This window comes from Triticum dicoccoides, chromosome 7A (genome assembly GCF_002162155.2).
Source record: "Triticum dicoccoides isolate Atlit2015 ecotype Zavitan chromosome 7A, WEW_v2.0, whole genome shotgun sequence".
NCBI classification, from domain to species: Eukaryota; Viridiplantae; Streptophyta; class Magnoliopsida; order Poales; family Poaceae; genus Triticum; species Triticum dicoccoides.
Window position 1 is genome coordinate 696,405,657 of NC_041392.1, and position 6,734 is coordinate 696,412,390.

Here is a 6,734-nt window from a genome sequence, read left to right on the forward strand (position 1 = left end):
GGGGTTGTGGGATCAAGATAAGCCAGCGTGGTCCGGATCCTGCATGGTTGCCGTGTCCAAACGCTCCTATGTCTGCCCAACATATGGACAGGATAATAAGCGATGCCGGACAACCCTCATTTGACCTGGATTTAAGGGGCTCGGTTGAGTAGCAAAATTTTGTCCGTGCAGTATCTCACTTGTTCGTACGGACATTAAGGGAGAAAGCAGAGGAGATGCTCTACGGATCACACGCACAGTATCACGAGCTAGAACAAACTACATGGCTCGTGACAGTAGAGCGTGCGTAGACGGCAACAACATGTCACATGCTACAACTGCTCAAATTTACTACTGCACATCCATTAACGCCCATTGCACATGACCCTTCACTTTCAGAGAATTTATCTATCCCTTTCCGATCTTTGGTAGTACTACCCAACAAATACAGGCCCATGGTTTATCACCACTACATGTGGGTTAACCGTGTAAGTAACTACTACTCCCTCCGTTCCGAATTACTTGTCTTGGATTTGTCTAGATACAAATCCAAGACAAGTAATTCGGAACGGAGGGAGTAGGTATTAGTACAAGTTTGTAAATTGTTGAGCCGATTAACTGACAAGTGAGAAACTTTCTTTTTAAGGAGGGTTTTCCCTGACATCTACATGAAGGATGCACAGAGCCACAAGTGAGGAACAGTTTGGGAGTGATATATATATATATATATAAAATTCAAGTAAAACTAAGCACTTCTCAAGTCTTCTAAATGAAAGCACTGGTCAAGTCACATCGCAGATTAATGGTTCAGAAAACACTAATCCAAAAAATGTGACTAGTTGAAATAAATCCACCACACCACAGACCACTCAAATCTTTTGAGGGCTGCCTCTCTAGCGTTTTCTCCTCCACTTCCAGGCTTTATTACTGTGCCCTGAAACCTATCGATCAGCATGTATTCCTTGCAATCAGTGTACGTCAAGGAGCACACGCACAGTACAACGAGCTAGAACGAACTGCAATGCTCGTAGCAGTGGAGCGTGCGTAGACGGCAACAGCAGAACAGTTACAGTACTGTTCGAATTTGCTAGAACTGCTACATCCATTACTGCCTGCCTAGCTTTGCCTTCTGTTGTGGTTCCAAGTCTGACAGTAGTGTAGGGGGGTAAGTATGGAGAGGCAAGATCTTAGCTGTGGAGAAGTTGTAAGAACGCAAGGTTTACGAGTTCAGGGCCTTCTCGGAGGAAGTAATAGCCCTACGTCTCGGAGCCCGGAGGCGGTCGACTGGATTATGAGAGTATGAATTACAAGGGTGCGAACCCTTGTCTCGGAGGAGGGGGTGGCTTATATAGAGTGCGCCAGGACCCCGGCCAGCCCACGTTACAAAGGATTCAATGTATATTAAGGCAGGGCGTTACTGGTAACGCTAGTAATAAAGTGCTATGATGACCATAAAAGCTACTTAATGACCGATCGTTAGCGTGCGGAGTGACTTTAGGTCTCCTGGCTGTCGAGTGGTTGGATCTTGGTCGAGTGATTGCTTATCGGCCGAATGTCTTCGAGTCTGTCGACTGGAACACCTCCAAGTCGATTGAAAGGTGATTTCTTCTAGAGATGTCCTTGGGTAGGGCAGTTAGGACAGGTCCATGACCCTACCCTAGGTACATAGCTTCATCATTAGCCCCGAATGGATCGAGGTTTGAGTGGGGAAGGAGTTGAGAACTTCTCCGACTCGTTTTTCATGCCGTGAGCGTATCTTGTTTCGGATCAACGGACCTGAGTGACGACAACAACTTCCTTTTCAGTCGCCTTGATCCATTCTTAATTCTTCGTCGAGTGAGTTTCTTTACTTGTAAGGCTCCGAGTGACGGTGCGGAGGAGATCTTTGATCTGACAAGTTGTTTGCTGCCCGCAGATTTTATGGGATCCGAATTTTGGGAAGCGCGCGGGACGGGGGAGGCCGCAGTAATCGGATGGGATAGAGCGGAGCCACCTCGATCCCCGCGCCACCTTTTTCGCCACGTATCGCGCGCGCGACCGTTACGGGATTTGACAGAGCCACCTGGGCCTACCCGTCAGCCACTCGGAAGCAGCCTCATATAAGGCGTTGGACCGGAGTCTCCCGAACAGCGCGTTCCCATTACCTCTTCTCCTCTTTACGCCCCTCCGCTGCGCTCGCTCTCGCCCCAGCGTCACCGCTCCGTACGCGTCTCGCCGGCAACAATGGGGAAGGAGAAGACGGCGGCTCTGGAGCGGGCAAAGAAGGCGACAGCGAGGTCGAAGGGGAAGGCGACCAGCCGGGGCGGATCTTCCTCGCAGACCGGCCTGCCGAAGGGCTGGATCCAGGGCGACTGGATCCACTCGAGGATCGCCCAAGAAGACCTCGACGATCTGGCCGAAGGGGGGCTGATCCCCTATGACTCGGCGCGGCTTCCGGGGAAGGAATCTGAGCCGCAACCTCGGGAGGGTGAGCGTGTTCTTCTTGCCACCCACGTCGACCGTGGATTTTCCTTGCCTCCTCACCCTTTCTTTCGAGGGTTTCTGAACTTCTTTGGGGCACAACTCCACCATTTTACCCCCAACTCAATCGTTTATCTCGCCGCTTTCATTTCTTTGTGTGGGAATTTCCTGGGTTGCCGGCCTCACTGGGGTCTTTTCAAGCATATTTTCACTTGTCGCTCCCAGACAATGAAAAAGGCTAATCCGAGTGACGAGAGGACCCAAGTGATCCAGATGTGTGGGGGTCTTGGCATTCAGACGAGAGGAAAAAGCTCATTTTCGACCATGATTCTTCCTGACTCAGTTCGTGGATGGCAGTCGACCTGGTTTTACTGTAAAGACCAGTCGACGCCAGGGCAATCGACTGGCCTCCCTCCCTTTACCATGGACCGAGTGAGGAAACCCTCCCCTTTGAAGGTGCTCCCGGAGGAGAAGGCGCACGTGAAAGTGTTGGTCAATCGAGTGGTCCAGCTTATTCATGACGGGGTCACTGGTATGGATCTCTTGGAGGTCTTCCTTCAGCGGCGCGTCCAGCCTCTTCAAGCTCGAGACCATCCGATGTGGATGTATTCGGGTCTTGAAGACTCCACTCGGATCCACCCAGAGGAGGTCGACGACGACACACTGGAGAAGTGGCTGTCGGGCATTACCGGGAACAAGGACAATTCCAGGGGAGCCAGGAGAGTTCCCCCATTTGACCAGTCTCGTGCACCAGAGCAGGTCTGATTCTGAGTTTTTGCTTGTAATCTGAATTCACTCGCGCAGCTGCCTATATTGCGTCGATTGACTTTGTTCTCCCTGCTTTCTTTCAAGCCATTATTGAAATGTATTCAATGCCCAACGGGGAGCAAGAGCAAGCTCTGGAAGGCGAGGCGAGTGGCTGCGACAGTGGCGAGTGGACTTCCGATGGTGAAGGGGATGGAGGAAGCGATGACTCAAGTGATGGAGAAGAAGTCAAGTCGCCCCCTCGCAGGGAGAGGCGATCCAAGCTTGACCAAGAACGGCCGAGTGCCCGCGACAAGGCAACTACTCAGGCTGGTCAGTCTTTGAAGCGTCCTCGGATCTCTTCACCAACCCTGACTGAGAAGGCGCCCAAGCACCTCGAAGTTGCAGAGCCGAGGACTAGGAAGGCGTTGCCGAAGATCAAGATTGATATCCCCGTCGCCTCCGCGTGAGTGTCTCTCTTTGTATTCACTCGACGCTCCACGCTGTTTGTTTTTCTTATTTTAACTGGATGAACTTTGGAATTGTCAGCGCTGCCACTTCCGGGACCTCAGCTTACAGGGACGATGATGAGGTGATGGAGGATGCAGTCACTTCTAATCCGGGTATGATTTCTTCCATACTATCTTTATTCGGTCGATTCAATTGTAATGTGCATCATTGGGTGACGTGATTTTGGCAATTGAACTTTGCGCAGCTCCCAACATTATTGACCTCCCTGATGATGATGAAGAGCCTGAGAGGTCTTTGACGAGGAAGAATAGGCGAGCTCCTGTAAGTGAGGCGCTACAGTCGACGCCGAGGGCGGAACCAGTCGTTCAGGACACTGGCGACGTCAATCGGGGTTCTGTTACCTTCGCCGTGCCACTGTCGAGCGCCTTGCCTTCTTCGCCGACTGCTCAGGCCCCTGTCGACCCGCCTTCAGTTTTTGCGACCCATCATGTCCCATAGGACGAGGTGAATGTTGCTAGGGAAGCCATACGCCAGGCGGGCATTATGATGGAGAAGATGAAGACGGTGCAGGACGCCAGCCAAGCCGCCTATGATGCTAGCTCGGCTCTCCAGAGCAACGTTCAGCTTAGTTGGTCGCCGCTTGTTCTGTTAGGATATGCTATCTGAAGATTCTTTCCGAAAATCTTTGCATCTGTACACCTACTGGGTGCGTCGATTGAATTTTTGGACTAGTGGGGGCACGCTGAGTGCACCCACTGGATGTAGTCCCTGAGACTATGGTGGACTGCTGGCAGTCGACTGTAGTCTTTGTATTTTGCCGAATGTATAAACCAAACTGATAGTTTGTCTCTTCCACTCGGTCAGGTTGAGTGGGATCAGAACCGGTGGGGACACGCAAAGTGCACCCACTGGGTGTAGTCCCCGAGATTACGGTGGACTGCTGGCGGTCGACTGTAGTTTGAGTTCTACTTTCTCTCTTTCTGCCCTTTTTTTGGACTCGACCTCGGCGGGCCGGTCGAGTGGGATCAAAACCGGTGGGGGCACGCAAAGTGCACCCACTGGGTGTAGTCCCCGAGACTATGGTGGACTGCGGGCAGTCGACCGTAGTCTTAGTATTTATTGCCTTTGTTGTTTTTTGCTGTGAAAATAACTTCTCCCCTTTGATTTCAGAAATCTTGTGATCTTGGAGCTCGCTTTGCTGACTTGGAGAAGCAGCAGATTCAACTAAACCTTGACTTGGAGCTGGCCAGGACAGAGCTGCAAAAGGTCAGAGACGGCGGCGCTGGTAAGACGAGTTTGTCGACTGGTCAGTTTTAGGCTTGAGTACCCTTCTGCTATTTCTGAATCAATCGTCATTTCTTTGCAGAAAAACTGAGAGAAGCTCTGGCGAAGAAGGATCAGGATTTGGCTGCTGCTCGTAAGGAGGCTGACGACAGGACCGCTCTGGCCGAACAGAAGCTGGCTTCGGTCGGCCAGTTGGAAGAAGAGAATACCAGGCTGAAGACCGCTCTGAATGACTCCAACAAGGAGTGCTCGCGCTGGAAGAAGGCGAATCTCGTCCAGGGCGAGAAAATGGAAGGCATTGCTCGCAGGAGGGATGATCTGGAGAGCTATCTGAGAAGTCTTGCCAAGAAGTTGTTCATCAAGCTTGAAGGTGCACATTTTGTTCTGACTGATTTTTTTTGTGTCGACTCAGTGTACGAAAATTGACTTATCCTTGGATCATGAATGCAGAGTTTTGCCAGAATTTTGAAGAGGAGACTGGGCGGATCGAACCAGGTTTGGATCCAATCAACTCTCCCGTGAAAGATGAAACTGCCATGAATCTGCTCCGTCTGGAATCTCGCATCGACAGTGCCATGGACTACTTGGCTCGACTGAAGGTCACCATGTCACGGATTGACCCGTCACTTTGGCCAGAGGCTGTGCTCCAAAATGATCTTGAGTCCCTGATGACTCGACTAAATGAAATCCCAGACCGAGTGCAGGAGTGGAAGAAGTCTGCTGCTCGGTGTGGCGCTGACGTGGCTCTGTCTTTGGTTCATGTCCACTCCAAGGAGGTGCGACAAGACAAACTGGCAGCAATCAAGGTCGCCAACACCCAGAAACATGACTTCCGAACCTTTATGGAGACTTTCATCGCTGCAGCCACTCGAATAGCCGACGGCGTCGACCTGGATGAGTTCGTCGAGCCTGCCAGCCCTCCTCCCGTGGAGTGAACAAACTCTTATGTCCCACCTTAAATTTGCCTCGGAATGCCGAGTGGTTTTTGTATCCATTAAACTTTTTCGGGCTGCATGCCCGAGTACTTCGATCTGTGATCCGGAACCTTTAGAATTTACCTGAACTTGGTTTACCGTTGAATATCTTTATGAATCTCCTGCTGAGTGAACCCATTCTTCATTCGAGACAACTTTTGTATTCGCAGCGCAGCTCCGAAGGAGAGGGAAGCAGTCGACCCATGTCTTGTCGCTCTTGCGGGTCGGCGACGGAGTGCGCATCGTATTTGTGGCGAAGCTCTCCAGGGGAAGGCGGCGGTCGACCCACACCTTGTTACTGCAGAGCGGGACGGAGCGCACATTGTATTTGTGGCGAAGCTCTCCAGGAGGAGGTGGCAGTTGACCCGCACTTCGTTATTGTAGAGCGGGATGAATCGCGCATTGTATTTGTGGCGAAGCTCCCCAGGAGAAGGTGGCAGTCGACCTGCCCCTCGTCGTCCTTGAGGATTGAGATGTGTTTCGTACTTAGGCGAGTTCTGGACTGCAGCTAAGCCCCCGAGTGGGAGGATTGCTCTCCACTTGGTAGGATTTTTTCAAACTTAAGCGAGTGCCGGACTGCAGCTAAGTCTCCAAGTGAGAGAATTTAGGCGAGTACTGGACTGCAGCTAAGCCCCCGAGTGGGAGGATTGCTCTCCACTCGGTAGGATTTTTTCAAACTTAGGCGAGTGCGGGACTGCAGCTAAGTCTCCAAGTGAGAGAACTTAGGCGAGTACTGGACTGTAGCTAAGCCCCCGAGTGGGAGGATTGCTCTGGATTTTTTCAAACTTATGCGAGTGCCGGACTGCAGCTAAGTCTCCAAGT